Here is an 18,078-nt window from a genome sequence, read left to right as displayed (position 1 = left end):
AGCTCTAGCGCGTGGCGCACACTTTAATGATTTCGAGGAGGCGGGGAAAGGGAATACACTAAAAAACAAATTTAATTAAAGGTTAAGCGCGTGGAAAGGTGTATTTTAGTGGGATATTATTGCCATGGTCTGCGTCCTCTCGGGGGACACTGAGAGCGGCGAAGGGGTGTTTTCAAAGGGTTTTTCAAAAATGTCAAATCCGTTTTGAGGTGCCCCTACGTTCCTCCCTAGTGGTGTTTGGGTGTCTAGAAACTAAAAGCGCTTCCAGCTTTTGTAATGTGTGCGAGGAGAGAGGAGGGGGGAAGAGTCCAAAAAAGAGCCGGGCGCATGCGCAGTGCGTGCCTGTGCCATATTGGAATGAGGCAGTGAGCGGAGTGCTGAGAGCCTGCAAAGGGGGAGGCGGAGGAGAGGCAGAAAAATAGAGCTCAGCCCTGCGAATCCGGCTGGAAAAACTGCCGGCAGGTAAGGCGAGCCTGGGAGACGGGGCTTCCCGGGGAGCAGGCCCCCGGAGGAAGCTTTTGGAAGGGGTTTGCGGTCACTCCGGGAGGGGCTGAGGCTTTTTTCCGCTCCCCAACTTTGGCGGAGGCGGACGGATGGCCAGAGATGTGGCTGCGCTGTGTGTGCGTGTGCCTGCTGCACTTCATGCTCGCGGCTGCGCCGGGAGTGCGGGCTGCCCCAACTGTCCTTCCCGGCACACGGGTCTCTGCTCAGCACGCGCCCCGGGCTCGGGCGCCTTTTTCTTTTCTTTTTTTCCACACCGCCTGCCGTTAAAAGCAGAGAAGGGGAAAACTGCCCTCTATTTTCATGGATCTTTTCCTTCCTCATTTTCTTAGGGGCGAAAAAAAAAGCCCGACCTCTCGTTTTATGCAGAGTGACGTCTTAAGAACTTCGAGCAAAGTGCTTGGGTCTGTAGCAAAGGACAACTAGTCCAAGCCCCGCCGGACAGCATTTCTTGGAGGAAATTAAAAAGAAAAAAAAATAGCAGAGAGTGTGTCTCTGACCTTTTGCTCATTTGCACATTTTTTCAAATTTTCCTTTCGCTTTTGTTTCCCCTCCATCCGTCTTTGCTGTTACATTCTCACCCGCTGCGAAGTTTGCCGGTGATGTATGTAAAGTGATGTTGCGTTGACGTTATTGCCTTGCGTCAGAAAGGAAAACGTAAAAGTGAATATAGAATGTTGTGCCAGCAAGCCAAGATCCTACCCTAAGCACGCGACCCCCATTTCATTCACTACCCACTTTATTCTTTTTACTGTGCATTTTTTTTTTTAACCAATATTGATTTAAAAATGCTGACCTATTTAAGACATGTGTGTTTCACATGAGTTACTCCCGCCCCCAGCCTCTTAAAGGGAGATCACCTCTCACAACTTTACATGCAAAGTGTGCATGGTGACAACTTGGGGTGACGTAAGGTTCTTTTTTATGACCTAGATGTCCGAGGTGATAAACATCCAACCTGTGCCCTCGGTGTTTCTGTTTCTCCAGTAAAGGGGACGGCCCCTATGCAAATGCGGATGAGTGCACTCTGCCCCAGAGGGACCCGCGGCTCTCAGCAAAGAACGCATGATGGGAGGCACGACCTTCCAGTACCCGCATCACTGTGCATTATGTGGCAAAAAAGTCAAACTCCCCCGCTGGTGCTCGCACCCATCATCTGCCCTGATTCCGCCATTGCAGACAGTTAGAAGTGGACTTTTTTCCCACTGTCCTAGCAAGAACTGTTGCACTGTGAATTAGTTTAAAAGTAAAAACACTCCGACACAAATCCAGATTTAACTTGTAGTTTAAAAGTAAAAACACTCAGACTCAAATCCAGATTTAACTTGTATCCTAAGAAGGCATTATTGTTATTTAGTTATAAAGTTATTTTCATGCATTTGTGCTAGTTTACGGCTGAAAATATTGTTTGAAATCTCGTTAATATTAATACAAGGACAACCCAAATGGATAGTTAGACACCTGTGGGTCTCAGTTTTCCCAGCCTATGGTACATAGGGGAGGAAACTCGTGAGATGGTGTTATTATCCCTCTAGGCCTTTCTTGATGGGTAATTGGTGCAGTGTAATACGAGCTGTTTCATGGCCTGTGTATCTAGAGGACTGTTTCGCCTGGGGAAAGTTGGAGACAGCATTTTGTAATGCAGTGTTTTGACCTTGTTGTTATTATTTTGCTACAGTATCTTAAATGCTTATTGATGTCTGTGAAAAGTGAAAACAACATTTCTGAGTTGGTTGATGTGTGGAAATGTGTATTGGTTCAGTTGACTTTTGTGCATGCTTATAGACTTCAAGAGTTCTACTTCATGCTGCTTTTTGTGACTGTCTCTCTATACTTTATGTAATTGTTATTGCATTTATGTAGATCTTACTACCCCTGACGAGGCGTATAAGTGCTTATAGTTTTTGTGTAGCAAAACAAGTTGATTCTTTCACATCTTTGTGTTTTACGATCTCGTGCACACTTCTATCCTTGATTGTGAGTGTTTCCAAGAGGGTCAGGGGTCTCTGTAAGAGGGGGTGTCAACCAAAGTGGCGTATATTACTGCATCATCCACCTTGAATTTATTCCAGTATACCCAGGCCCACTGGAATTATGCGACAGGGGAGAACTAAATTATGCGGCAGGGTTATCTAAATTATGTGGCAACAAAATGCATATTCTGCATAATGCAGCTAATTTTTTGATAGTACTACTTTATTATGTTGTCATCTGTGCTAGGCATGGCTCCTCCATAGTAGCGGTGGAGTGTTGGCCCACTGCCAGCAGATGAAAAATAAAGTAATAAAACAACTTTATTAGGGGCATATCAACAACAACCGGCGATAATTATCGCTCAGCGCTCTTAGCGTGAGGATAATTATCGCCGGCTAGCGTGAATTTTTATCGCTGAGATAGCGTGCTATTAGCAACGCTTATCTCAATAGCGATAAAAATCTACACGCTAACAGGCTAACGTGAGATTATCGCTGGAAACCCAGCGATAATCACACGTTACCTTGTTGATAGGGACAGGCAAACTTAGCCATGATATCCTCCTTCCATAGGATATCATGGCTAAGTCTGAAAATTAGCAGACGTAAAAAAGCAGCGTTAACCGCGGTTAGCGCTGCTTTTTTTGTCTCTAACAGGGTTAGCGACATTCTTGATAATAGGAGAAATGTCGCTTAGCGACATTTCTCCTATTATTTTACTCTGGAACGCCCCCTTTGCATCTCATTAGAGATGCAAGGGGAAGCTTAGAGTAAAAGGGTGCTAACATGCAAATTTGCGTGTTAGCACCCTGTTGTTGATAGGGCGCTAGTTTTATCTCTGCTTTTTTGGCTTTTAAAGCCAAAAAAGCAGAGATAAAGCCCTTGTTGATATGCCCCCAGGTATTTTATTTATAACTGCCTGAGCAGCCTGACTGTGCCATTGAGTCTTAAGTGGGGCAGGGCCAGGCCATGGTAGGGAGGAGGACTGGTGGGCGCTTAAAAGTGCGCATGTCAGTTTGGCCGGCTATTCTAGGCTGGCCAAATAGACATGCACATTTATATTTTTCCAACCCATTGTATTGCACAGCCGGGTTGGAGAAAAGCCACAGGCTCCCTGTGCCTGAGTGATCATCAGACCAGCCCTCTCAGGACAATCCAGGCGCTTCACTCATGCCAGGTATAGCATGAGAGCAGCGTCTGGATTGGTTGGGGAGCCTGTGCTGTGTCCTATTGACTGCTGGGAAGTGAGCTGGAGAGGAGCACCGAGGTGACTGGCAGCGTGAGCGGCATGTAAGTCTTTTAAAAGAAATATATAATATGATCTGTGCACATGTTTACACTCTATGGGTAAAGGTTTCACCTCATTGGTTGCAGATTAACACCCAAATACAGCATTAAGCAACTTAAAAAGTGACCAGTCAATATTTGCAAAGGGCATTTTATTGCGCATGTTGCTGCCCTTTTTAGTAACGTTTGATCTCTTTGAGCTAGAAACATTTTTTGTTAAAATCTGCAGATTATGCAGCGGGTGATGCATTACGTGGCCAATACGACTAATCCATAAATTTGCAGAGAACACCACGTCCACAGAATCCTATAACTGCAGTGGCCTTGAATATACATTACACTTCCAGGCAACTGAGTACAACTCAGAAATCTGCTTCATCCAGTTCATTTTGTAGGGTGGTGCTAATGACACCTGTTATTAGAAATATTTCCAAAGATGGAATAGCACATTTTCTTCCAAAAAGAACTTCGGCTTGTCATTCAGAGATACAAACTTTGCCTGGTAGGCAGCGATGGCCTTGATTTGATGGACAAAGTCATTGGTATCTGTACAACTTCGGGTTGTTTTCTTAGACTAGAGGGTAGTAGTGTTCCCTGACAGGGAAAAATCTGCACAGCAATACAAAAGTTAATATATGATTTTATGAGTTGTAAGATTGTCTCTTTGATCTTGATTTAATATCGGTCCTCATTACTGGTTATCGAGTGGGACCTATGTACACAGATTACGGGTGTGCTGTATTAGCTTTTGTTTTTTGATGTTTTCTTAGACTGATTGGGCTTCTCGCAACACTACTTTCCAGTCAGACTCAGTTTTTTCATGTTGCATCTGGCCTGATGCGCCATGATTGGAGCCTGTTTCTAGTCCTCAGACACATCACCCAACCTCTCTACATGTAGGTCACACTAGCATGCTCCATTTATGTCCTTAAAAAGCATGCCCCCGCATGGTTTTCTGAAGTTAAAGTAGCAGGGCTACCAGGCTATCAAGTGACATTAGTGAGCCACTTGTAAATTCCACAGTGACAAGGAGTCCATTTTGGGGTGAACTGCATAATTTCTCCTTTCGACATAGTGTTTGCACTACTTGTTCACCATTGTCTTTCCTTTTGCAATTGATCATATACTGACACCAATCCTTTTACATAATCTCTTTCTCGTTGAGTACATACCCTCACTCTTTAAACATTGCGCAGTGTATAATTGACTATATAAATTTCACTCACTCATAGAATCATCACTGTTGAATGGTTGGTTACACTAAGTCAAGTGCAGGAGTGAGGAATAGAGTTCTGAAGAGCAGGGGAATCGAATTTGCATGAATGTATGAATATTACCCCAATCATCTAATGTTTCAAAACTGTGTAATGTAACGCGCTCTGATACCCTCTTGGGTCATGTTCGTGCTATATAAAACTTTATAAATAAAATGGGGCTCGACTCACCAAAAAGTGTTACTTATACATCTGTACACATACACCTATCCGCAGGTGTATATGTGCGGCTATTGGGAACTCAGAAACATTAGCAATAGTGCTCCCGAAATTGTCGCGAGTTGCAACTTCCGTGTGTACTACTGGGAATGCAACTCCCCCTATGCAGTGTTGTACTAATTGTACCACATTTGGGAAAGGCAGCCCACTGTGGAAAAGCATTAAAAAAAATCGTTTGCACCGCTGGGAAAACATTTTTCCCTTACGCCGAAGCCCTTTTCCCCTCAACCTCACAAAGTTTTGTGGTGTTGTTCTCCTCTCTCACAGGAAGCAGATTTACACCAGCCCTTTTGCGGGAGTAAGTTTTTGATCATTTCATCGGTGTGAAAAGGTCAGGCAGGGGTTTGTGAATGCCAACAAGTTCATAAGTTTGTGGCCTTTCACAGATTCTCAAGGCAGACCACATTTTGAGCATCACACTTCCCACCCCTTGGGTGGAGTTTACTACCAGATTATTGATAAATGCCCAGAGGAGTTTGGTGACTTTCTGGGCATCAACAATGGTGGGTGTTCTGGATTCAGTGCCAGAGGCAGCCATTGTGTTATAAAGTGTCACCATCTCAACATTCATATACACTGAAGTAAGAGGTGTCTCCCATCCATCACTTCTCTCTCTCTCTCTCTCTCTCTCTCTCTCTCTCTCTCTCTCTCTCTCTCTCTCTCTCTCTCTCTCTCTCTCTCTCTCTCTCTCTCTCTCTCTCTCTCTCTCTCTCTCTCTCTCTCTCTCTCTCTCTCTCTCTCTCTCTCTCTCTCTCTCTCTCTCTCTCTCTCTCTCTCTCTCTCTCTCTCTCTCTCTCTCTCTCTCTCTCTCTCTCTCTCTCTCTCTCTCTCTCTCTCTCTCTCTCTCTCTCTCTCTCTCTCTCTCTCTCTCTCTCTCGTTTAGCAAACTGCCCCTTCCTTCTTACTCATATTCCCATTTCTATTTTACCAACATTGCTAAGCAACCAGATTCTGCAGCTGCAGGGAGGGAGCGTTTCCGCAATCCCAGAGCTGAGCACAGCCCTGGTGGGGGGTGCGCCCCCGAGGAGTACCTTACCGTCAAACCAGAGTTGAGTTTTCCTCTTGAAAATTAATTTTAAAATATACAGATCTATTTGTGTTCGAGATCCAGCTGTTTTCATGCATTTGACGTCATTTTTAGCTTCAGGTGAAACTGACACAGCAGGCATGTTTTCTTTGCTGAACGTGGAGTTGCATGCAGACTGTGCAGCAAACGTACCAGTCAAGTGCGGTGAGATATATTGCACACAAAAATACTCAAAGTTAGGAATTTAACTCCAAACTCGAGAATAAATACAAGCCTTCAAGAGTGTAAATGGAATCCCAGTGCGCCAAGAAGGAGCAGAGAGAGTTTAAGCGTTTGCTTGCAAGGTCAGGTGTCCTTGGTGAGCCGGCACCGCGGCCGCCCCGTGAACTGCATTCTACATTAAAATCAGCCACGACCCCGTTCAGCAGATATAAATGTTAACTGGGATTTAAAGGACATTAAAGCCGCCGTGACTGTGCACGGAGGCAGGAGCCCGGCGGTAGCAGAGTTTTGATGGTACTTCGCGTGCAGGAATTTCTTGCACGCCGTGTACGTTAGCAGACGCTTCCGGTGGCGGCTGATGGAACTGCACTGACATTTCACATTTAAACAACGTGGCTGGCATTGTAATTGTGACACGATTCGTAGGAAATACGGAGTGTTGCCCTCTTAGGTTCCCAAAGCTAGCATCTCTCTTATAGAGCAAACACACCACCTTTTTGTGTGTGGGAAACGGAAGTAAGTAGCATTGAAAACCGCAGGCCGTAGTCGGAAACATAACTTTAAAACTGAAGCTACAGGCGGAGATTGACATATTTGCCTGAAAGTAACTTTTTTTTTTTTTTTTTAATTCACAAACATTCTCAGACTTGCTTCCTGGAACTTAGCGGCTTTCCCCAAAGGCTCCTATTTTCACCACCGTGGACAAGTTTTCCATGGAAAACAACTTTGCAAGTGAACTTTTTTTTTAATTTCTCTGTGGGGAAACATTTGTTGTTGTTGCTGGAGAAAGCCGTTCCTTTGCACCTTGAGCAAGTTTTGGAATGAGCCGTTTCCCTTTGCACCCTGCTAGTGGTGGAGTTTCTCCAGCTCTTCTTGTATGGGGTAACTCTCCAACCTTTCCTAGGATGTAAAGGGGTCGGAGCGGAGTTTGGCATTGCCCACAAACACTCATTTATGACTGGGGTCCTAAACTTCCAAGGCAAACTTCTCCCTGGAACACCCACTTTGCACCCCTTGAGTGGGAGTTACTACTAATATTTCACCACACTGCGAAGAAATTTGCATTAGTAAATTAATTTACGCGCATCAGGAAACCTATGGTGGGTTCCCGGGAGGCATCTCAAGGTAAATTCGGTTATATGCTCTTATATAGTTTTTTGTGAGTTCAAAATACATTGATCAGTTGTGTTCTGAACAGTATTGTGTTTTTGACCTGACTAGAGGGAAATGAGCATGTATCAGTTTTTTCGGAGTGCCTTTTTGTTCAGTCATTTCAGCAACCAATCATAATCCAAATGAGAAAATGTTTGGAACGTTCTCTTCACTTTGCAGTGGAATGTGATTCATTTGCATCCGAGTTAAGTATTATTGTAGCTCAAAGTTTACCCAGGTGACATATATCTTGTTTAACAGTTCTGTCAGCTTTGCCAGGCACAAGAAGTAGCTGCCTCTGTGTTGGATATTGTTGTTATATAATGCTGCACTTGAGTACAATAATTATAATAAGCTTTTTTTTTATATAGCACTTTGAACTTTCAGAGCTGCCATTTTGAAGCGCTGTGAATAGCAGGTGTTGTTCCTAGAGTTAGGCCATTTATGTTTGCTGAGGTTGATCACAATACTTTTAAAATTCCGGACCGAAGAAAACAGCTCAAAATAGAATCCGTAAATTTATTGTGCTTCGTTTTCTAGACCACTCGCACAGATGGTGCAGAGCACATCTTCCTGGACTATAAAAGAGCTCAGGCAGATGTGGCTAATCCACTATTCTGATTGGCTGCCCAGCAGCCTATCGAAATAGTTGCAAAAAAGAGTGGAATTCTAAGGGACAAGAAGGTAGTCAAATCATAATTACTGAAACAAGCTTGTGGTTAATCTCAATTTGGCTTCCATTCAACTAATCAGAATGGGCCCTGGTGCTCAGGCCTTTCTGATATATTTCTGAACAGCAGTGGTAATCCAACCTTCATGGGCTGTGTTTTTTGACATGGAGCTTTGGGAGACACAAGGAAAGGAAGATTAGTGGTTGAAAATTGCAACACTGAAATCAAGTGCAGATGGCACTTGGATGCCTGGCAGCCACTGGAATGTTCAGATATGTGTATTTTGCCAGCTCTGCATTTTGGCCAGTTGTTCACACCCAGTTATTACCCTGCTCAGTGCTGCTTTTAGACAGACCGTGGTGTTCAGCGTACCATCCTTGTATGGAGAAATGTCAGAGTCTGGGTTATGGGCCCCATATCCCTTCTGATGGAGGGGCATCTAAAAACCCTACAGTGAACCCTCCTCTCCCAAGCATTTGTATATCTGACAAGTTGCCTTTTAATGTACTTTTTAGTCACTATTTTCCAGATTTTGGGGAGTCGCTTAATTTTGCATTAAGCCTCAGTCTTATCGTGAATCAAAGCTGTGACCTTCAAGTTGCATGATTAACTCAAAAGCTAGCCGTTTACTAGTCGGCGAGGGTGAAATTTCAATTATGCTTGCATTTTGTGTTCTGCTTTCTATTCAAAATTATGTTAAATTAAGCCATTATACCACTTAGTCTAATAAGGGGTCACTCGGGTGACAATCCTACCGCAGGAGCACCGAAACACTGCCAACACACAGAACTCAAGCTGCTCTTGTTCGCTGCACGTGTGCCTTTGGTGCTGTTTTTTGGTGTGAAGTGTGTCCCAATGCCAGATTTGTAATGATCGCGTAATGTCTCTGAAATTTCGCACTCCCATATTTACTAGCTGAGTTACCTCCATGTACCTCGCGTCCAATTGTTAGTGGGGATTGAGGTATGTGGTGCCGGGTGGGGTGGGTGGTGATCTCTCCACGAGCACTTGTGAGGTTTGGTGGATACATTGTAGTGCTGTAGCGGCACAATAAATACTGAAATATTGACATACCACACATGTAAACAAAACATAGTAACTTTCACCAGCGTTCATGTTGAGCAATCCAAATGGGAACAGCAATACAACAATGATACAAATATTTTTTGTGTCTAGTGAATCTAGCACAGAAATGACACAGTTGTAAAAGAATGCTCAAAATATGGCATATCAAATTTCTAAGAAGTTTGTTAAAGAGATGGAATTGCTGAACTTGTGTAAGCTCCGGGTTATATAATGTTAACTTTAGCATTCCCAGAAGAGTAGCAGGTTCATTCATGTGCATCTGCACCCAGAGGGGATCTGGGTCACAAAGAATAAATTCACACATTTGGCTCCCTGCAGATGTTAATCCTACTCGGGAATGGGTTTCCTTTGCGTCTTTTAAAAAAGTTGGAGATGCTGAAAAAGAAATGCTATACAAATCAATAGCTGATGGTCAAACACAGTGTTTTTTCAGACATCTGCTTTCTTCAAAGCCTTTAGTAGGCAAATTCTTGCGGTACATTGTGAAAATTGATGCTTTGTTTTATGTGCACCTCTTCCAAAAGAGAGAAGGAGCTGGGCACGCTAGAAACACTTTAATGCCTGGAAATCTGCCCATGTTTCTCTTTTTGTTTGTTATGAGTTGACAATAAATTTCAAGTGGGCAAAAGCATAGATCTGTCAAGAGGTCAGTATCCAAGTATATCAAATATATTTCAGAAGATGGTATATGTTAAGGCATCTCAAGTGACCAGTTGACGTTATGATGCTCATGTGTAAGCAATAGAGGCCCACCCAAGAGCGAGACAGGGGTTTGCTGATTTCATTGAGTGATCTGACATTGTAGTCAAGGGCCTGAGATAGAGCTTGGCAGATGGGTTGCTCCATCACAAGCACGATGGCCATCCTGTCTCCTTTATTACAAATGCATTATATCCTGTGACTCTTATATTAAGGAGCCTGGATGCCCGTCATGTTTGTGATGGAGAAACCCTTCTGCCAAACTCTCAATCATGTCCTATGTCTTCATCAGGAGGCTATCCTGCACGGTGGCTCATTATATTTAATGGCCAGCTTCCAAATGCATCAGACTGAGAAGATTGGCATGGCAGCTTCCATTTTTGAGGATAAAGACTCCACACTGCTCCAACTTCTGAGTTGCACTTGCAGTGATGGTGAATAGATTATTATTTTTAAGTCTGCTTACTTACTGTGCATGTGAGTCAGTCTCATGATGGAGGTCAGACTCCTTTGGTACTTCGGTAAGTGTCAGGTACATGTACTTTTTACACAAAAGGGCGATTGGACTTTGTAGGCCAGATACCACCCTTTGTTCACTTATCTCAGAATTTGTGTATGAGGGAACCTTTTCTGAACTGTTTACTTGGAATGTTGAGTTGATTAAACTGGACTGTTGAGCTGATGTCTGAAAGTTTCATACATAATGTGCTTATGCAGCGTTGTGATTTTTTGTGTGCTGGAAATAGCAGAAGTTTCCAAAACTTAGTTTTAATGTAGAGCGACACAATCCTAGCTACTTTGATCAGAGTGTGTGTGTGACATGCAAGTTTCGTATGCAAATTTGTGTTAGTCATTTGTGGAGCTCACTTCCTGTCCTTAGGATTGTCTCGCTGCACTAACAAGAATAAAGTTCAGTTCACTTCCAGGTTTGATTTTGAGGATTCAATGGCGGACTAGCATCTGATGTTGCTTGGGTCACACTCAGATGTCAGCAGCGAGCAATGCACTCATTGGGCCATCTAACTTAGAAACCCTGTGACATCTCCTCTGCCAAGTCACTCTTACTTCATTTGATTAGTTAAAGTTTAATTGGAATAGTTTCATGATTGTATATTAGAATGGTTCTACTTTTTGCAGCACAGCTTTCTTTAATACCAGGGGTAAGAGGAGATGTGCTATGGCAGCCCTACTCTGCCCATTGTTTGAAATGTGTTTCGTGTGAGGGTTTATTGAAGCAAATATTTCTTCTACTTGTGCCTGCATGCGCCGGTTCCTGTTTGCCTCTATTGGCTTTCTAGGCATCCAAACCTGCTCAGGTTTTAATTGTGCATGTGATTCATTGCCGTACATGGGAAGTGGTGTAGATGTAGGGTTTGCAAGCTGGTACTACAGAAACGCAGCACGTTGATAGTTTTGAGAGGATAAGGACTTCCTATTGGATACCATGTCTTGGCGTTGCAATTTTCAGGATCTGAGGGTCTTCCTTGGAGAGTGGTTTTCCAGAATGCAGCTTTTAACTCCGCGTGGTAACCTACAACTCTTCCTTTCCTTTCTCTTGGTGGCTCTGAAAGAAATGTCTTTGTCGTATCTATGATTATTCTGCATTGAGTAAAAAAATGACCCGATTGCTTTGACAAGTTAAAATCGCTGATTCTAATCCTCAACAGTGTTGCGAGCCTCTAAGAAACATCAGCTCAAGTTTCCTGATGATATTTTAGGTGTTTTCAAGATAGCAAAAACAGTTCAATGAGATACATTCGTAACAGCCACAAAGACTTCGAAAATGTCCCAAGTTTGGACAAAACGCATGGCAACTAAGAAAAATACCCTTTTGGTGATTACAAATTTAATAAAACGAATTGCTGAAATAGATTACAAACACCCCTCAAATGTTACTCATTTATGAATCAAGCAGTTCCTGATGGGGATCACAATTTTTTCTTTATTGATCATTTTCACTGAGGACATAGGGAGTGACTTCACACTGGATAACATAAGAAAGCTGTCGGCACTAAGTGAACCTCTTCATACCAGTGATTCGAGCCCTCATAAGAATCAGTCCCCTGAACTTTAAAATGCTTGTAAGACCCACATATCAAGTTATCATGGTCCACCAGTGATTTAATGAGTTAACACCCTCCCAAAAAGTTTGACTGCTCGAAGAAAGTGCTTTGAGCACCATAATTACAAGCAAAAACCGCTTTTTGAAAACTATAGCTGGCATCCTAAATAAACCACAATATAGTGCACTTACCATCTAAAACCATCTTTACCACCATGGTATCCACTCTAGCATATGCTACTATAAGCTCCATTGTGCATGATACGCTTTCTCACAGAAAAGGACAGAGGTCGAGATATTGCATTAGCAACATTGTTTGTAATGATCTCGAGACACAACAGCGTAACTTTCCAGGTTTAGCCCTTTCTGTCGATCACATGCACCGCCAAGGCAACATATTTGAACATTGTTAATGGCATGCCTTGAGGATGAATTTCTAAATCAACAACAAGGCTCATTGACATATATGTATGCAATATAAATGATACAGGCATCATTTGGACAGTTCAGTGGGACCTCAGAAAGCAGTTTTTAAAAGTTGGCATGTCAAAATTTTACTTATAGAAATATTGTCTGAGTTAAATATCGTTCACAAAAATATTGTCCCACCAAGTGCAGATTGTCCCTTATTTGACTCTAGTGTGGTGACGTTTTTATAGACAATATTTAGAACCAGTAATTGTGTCAGACGATATTCTGAGAATTATATTCTAGTACCGCACCTCTTAAAAAAATTCCTCCTGTTAACTGATATTTACTTGAACACTTCATTTCAGTTATAACATTGTGCATACATCCAGAGGAACATATAGGAACTACAGTTTCATTAAGCTTAAAAGAAAGCAAGAGGCCTCTGCATGTGTATCATCCAAAGCAGGTAGATTCTGAGCTAGAATATCAAATACACCATACATTGTTCTGAGACAAGCTGAAGAGGTCAACATGTTTTACTTGTAATCAAATAATCAATTAACAAGGTCATTCTACAAGACCTACAAAGAAATTTTAAAAAACGTGTTTCCACAGTTGTTGCCTGCTGTATGACATTAGCCCCACTCAAAAATATAATGAGACTTGTACCCTATAAAACAGAATTGGGTACTAAAGGGACATTTACCCAATGCCATTCATATCCACTTTAAACTAACCTAATCTTGTACATATATTGATCAGTAGTAGCTTACAAATACTGTTACTGACTCAGTCTCAATACGTCCTATCATTTCTTAAAACTATTGATCAGTAATGCATTACAAATAACATTATTATTGTCAGCCAAAGGTGCAGCGGTGTGTGGTATTTAGATGTGAAAAACCTGCTTGCACGTGGGGGCAAACCTATATTGAGGTCTCTACCAATGTCGCTTTCCAAGCCTTAGAGTCACTCTCCTGCGTACCATAACCAGCTAACGCGCCTGGCATTTCCAAACTGGTGCTATGGTTAACTGTTTGAAAAACAAATATTGAAAAACTGGGCCACAAAAAAAGAAAAAAACTGAAGAAATCGCACCACCACCTTAGCGTGGCTGCCATATGATTGTAGTAAAATTTATATTTGTTTACAGACTGAACTGTTGTATATAATGAAACTAACAGTAAAAGTACTTGCTTGTAGGTTTATGTATCTGGAACAGGCGTAGAAACCCTTTTAGTTTATTGCACTTCAGAACATCAGAGGAAAATGTGCTTTTTATTGGCACAAAAAAAGATGCTGTTGCTTTTGAATTCTAATAACCTGAAGACTTAGTTTCAACACATAAGGCTGTCTAAACAAAGAAACATTAGCCAAGTAATTAGCTGACACACCAGTCATGGCACCCAAGTGTAATACATTTTAGGCAGATGTGCATTTGAGTTAAAGAAAAATGTCTTTAGCTATAGAACAAGAAAGTCTGTGGTTGACGTGGGATAACTATTCCCTCACGCTGGGTGCTGAGGTAGGTGGAAGAAGGTGTGAATGCTAGTTGAGCAGATCAAGGGATGACGAGAGCTGACTTAATGCCCCTCTGTGTATACAATTTTTATTATGACTAATTTTGGTTGCATGATGCTGCCAGTATTTCTAAAGCTGTCCCAAGCCCAGACCTGAAAATGATGCCAAGCTCATACAGTTCCAGAAAAGCCTGCCTGGAGATCAATACTTGAGACAAAAGAAGTATAAACCACCGCCATCTCATAACGCAGGATGATCACAGCACAACCAATGTTGGAAAAATACATTTCCATTTAAATATATAGATTGATGCCACAAGAAAATATAGAAATCGCATTGAAGTGGTGCCTGTGTAAATGAAGACTGTTGTATTTTTCATTTCAGAATGACTAGTTTAGCAAGAAAATATTTGGTTAATACAACAATTTAACTAAAATCCAGCCTCCCCTTCTTTGACAGCTGTAGAACCCCTCCTGGGGCGCTATGATGAGCATGATTTGTGCCTTCATTCATTTTGTGAGTGGGGCTGTGTTAACATCTTCTGGAGTTTACAGCTCATGTGGTAACTCGGAAACTGCAGGAGCTGGGGTGTGAGCTGCAGATGGTTCAGCTTGGAAACACACAGCAGTGGCTGCATCCCCATGTTCCTGAGCTGTGCTGTTTGCTGCTCGAGTTCTAACCGCACTCTTTCTGAGTCAGCACACGCCCATTAAACTGCACCTGTTTGTGAATAACCAGTGCACAGCCCCATCCTGTACCGGTGTGTGGTACATGTTGATGGGAGTGCCTCAGGGCACTAGAATATCTGCCCACAGACCTTCTGGCTACCAAGCGGGCGAGAATTTTTATTTTATTTTCACATTTATATTTATCTGTTCAAAATACAAGCCATGCACCCTCTTCTACTCCTCTTGGTAATGCAAACGAAAGAAGGGATCTCTGAGGTCCTGAAAACAGAGACATATATCTCTAAAATCTGTATGTCGTTCACTTTTGTCTACAGAATCTAAATTCCACTTCAAACAGAGGACCGAAAGTCAACTACATGAAAGACCTTTGTTTAGGTTTGGGTTCAGTGTTAGGGGCATTAATGTCAAAGCGTCTGCATAGGTAAGAAGAGATCTTTGAGCTTGTATGTAGGATACTAGGCTTTGTAGTCAGTCCTTGGTGAAGAATATATAATGTTTGGAGTTAATCTGTTACATCATAAATTTTTCCCTGCCATTAATGCATGCCTCCTGCTGACCATGCATGCTTGGAGAAAGACATCTCCTGTCATCTGTTCTGTATATTTGACAGCCTCCTGAATTGAGAAGAAAAGTTTACACTTACACTGTCCGTTAGCTCAGCCCCTTCACAACAAATTAATGTTTATTTTTTCACTGCTGGATGTTTCACAGGAAAGTGACAATGGAAAATAAACTATATGATGTTCTAGATCCGGGGTCTCCAACCTTTGGTGTAATAAGAGCTACTTATGTTCGATGAAAATCATTGCAAGCTAGTAATATTATTAAGGATAATGATCATACAAGACAAGATTACGTTAGTGCTATCGTACATAAGATTATTTGCAGTGATCTCCTCAGTCCATCAGACAGGGTTACAGCGTAATGTATAAAAGGCTGCCATTTTGAGATGCTTCTACATGGGTAATATAATAGCCAAAGCTTACATTAACACTCAAACATCAGCTTGAAATGTATTTTAGAAATCCAGGCCTTTTTCTCCAAACATCAGCTTATGAGTTGTTAAAATCTACACATTTTTGTCTTGAATACACAATTTCAATATACATAAATTCAACCACGCAAAAGGTTCTAATTTTGTAGGCCGTGTTGCACAGAGAAGAGCTACTTCCAGGCAGCTGGAGAGCTACTGGTAGCTTGTTATAGATGCTGTTTCTGTGCTGAGTCTAGTCCTTAGAAAAAGTATAGTGTGGCAGTATGCTGTGAGCGGGTTCTATGAAAACTGCAAAAAAATGTCATATATAGGAAACCTAATATTCTTGGAAGCAGCAAAGCTAAAATAATTCAAATTGTCAACATCATCCACACAAAATACTCGGTGTTGGCGTCCATTTGTAAAGCACTCTTCATATAAAACACTTTCTTTCTGATATTTACTACCTGTTACAGTAGTTCTTGTGTTTATGACCTTTAAATAATGAATGGACCTGTGACCCTATTAGATCTTGTGATTACAAGGTTAAACATAGGCCTCGGCTGTGGCATTATCCATTCATCCATCTGTGCGTCAAGAAGCACACTCTGCCCCTCAGTAAAACTAAAATATGAAAAGAGACCAATAGAGGAATGAACAGCATGGGAGGTTCAGGTTATTGATACTTTCTCTGTGCATAAGAATGTTAATATGATCTAGCCACACACTGTTCTATCTTATATATAAGGTATAACTTATTCCCTTTACATGAAAGAGTTTAGCATTTTATCAGTGTATTTATTGCATCTCTCCTTGTAAAAATCATTTGTGAATACATTCCGAAAGCCATTAATCATCTATTGACAGTTGAGAATGAGGTTCTGGTGCAACAGTAGTGATTGACTCTGCAGGTTCATACTAGAATGCTTACTCGATGCTACATGAGGTTTCGAATTCATCATTTTACTTTGTTAGAAGTCAAGGAGAGATGTTCCGATGGGGTTTCTGCTCCAGGTTCAAATATAGCTGGGCCTCCTTCTCTGCTCATTGCAACTTGTGCTTCTGTTCCTTGTGATATGTGACCCAGATGATGTTAGATTTTGGAGAGACTTATGTTAGGAGGTTTGCCAATTGAATCAAGTGGTGAAAAAGAATGGTCCTTCTAAGGATGTTTAGCTGTTGATTTACCGTCTTTGCCACTGAGTTGGTGTGAGAAGAAGTTAAAAAAAAGAAAAAAGTGTTCTTCATTTTCTTTGGGGAATACTTGAGGACAGGCAAATTGTTCTGCATTGCTTTTGTGTGCCCGCACAGAGCCTCCCTGTTTTTTGATCCTTTAAAGGCTAAATAACCTTCCCTTCTTTCAGAAATGTTTGTCTTCATGAATCTACTTGTAGATGATCAGCTCTTCCAGCGTAAAGTGGAGTTGTGTGCTATCTGCATAGTAAAGCGATAGTGGTATTGGGATTGTTACCTTATGTGATGGGACTCGTGCAATGGACCGCAGAGCGCATAGGGAAGACCTGTATAGAATACGGCACGTAGTCACTTCGGTACTGTTTTTTGACATGATATCAACTTCAAGGTGTTGTCTATGAGTCCCTTCTGAGTGCAGAATTCAATATTTGCAGCCATACTCTCTGGTATGTGAACATTATTGGTAGGTTTTGCCTAGCGAGAGAGCTTTAGCTGCGCCCCCTTGCGCCCTGTTTACAAAAATCATATTAATATTACATATATGAATTTTGATTAGTGTTTATAGCCATTGGACTTTTCAAGTTTCATTCACATTGGTTCTCTTTGCTCTGAGTAACAATATATTTCTCTTGCATATCTGCATCTCCCTCTAGAAAGTAGTCTACTTCAGTGCCAGGCCATCCTCTGTTTTCATTTCTGCCATGTTTACTTGTTTATTTCTGTGATGTGGGATTTTTTACTTACTTTTTTCTTGCAAATATATGCAACCCACAGTTGAACCTCAGAAGCAGTTTTACTTTTATTACTTCTACAGTTGAAATTTGAATTTCATGTGTTTGCAAAAAATAAAGATGACATGCCAGGGCCAGATCTCTAGGCGTTGCCAACGCTTTTTGAAGTATGGCACACATGCTCCGACGATTAGAGACGCCAGTTAGTTCTAAACTCTGGTGATGAGGAAGTGCTAGCGGGCGTCTTTGATGACACCCTTCAGGCAGCTCATGCATCCTGCCACACAAGGCCCATGCATTCCACAAGATGCATTAATAGACAATAGTTCAGGAGCTAAATTACCATGATGTGGTTCTTATTAACTTGTTCTGTCTTTGTCAATTCA

The 18,078-nt window shown here is 41.8% G+C and overlaps 1 protein-coding gene across 1 annotated transcript in view; it reads left to right on the top strand.

The window, feature by feature from the left end:
* Positions 1 to 327: 327 nt before the first annotated feature.
* The window catches only part of SFMBT1 (Scm like with four mbt domains 1), a 482,765-nt gene continuing 465,014 nt past the window's right edge, over positions 328 to 18,078 (top strand). The window contains exon 1 of the mRNA XM_085624542.1: positions 328 to 462. The gene's annotated coding sequence lies outside the window, so the exon portion shown is untranslated. The remainder of the gene's footprint in view (positions 463 to 18,078) is intronic.

This window comes from Triturus cristatus, chromosome 9, assembly GCF_964204655.1.
Source record: "Triturus cristatus chromosome 9, aTriCri1.1, whole genome shotgun sequence".
NCBI lineage: Eukaryota > Metazoa > Chordata > Amphibia > Caudata > Salamandridae > Triturus > Triturus cristatus.
The sequence above is the reverse complement of the archived record's forward strand: the minus strand, read 5'-3'. Positions and strand labels throughout refer to the sequence as shown.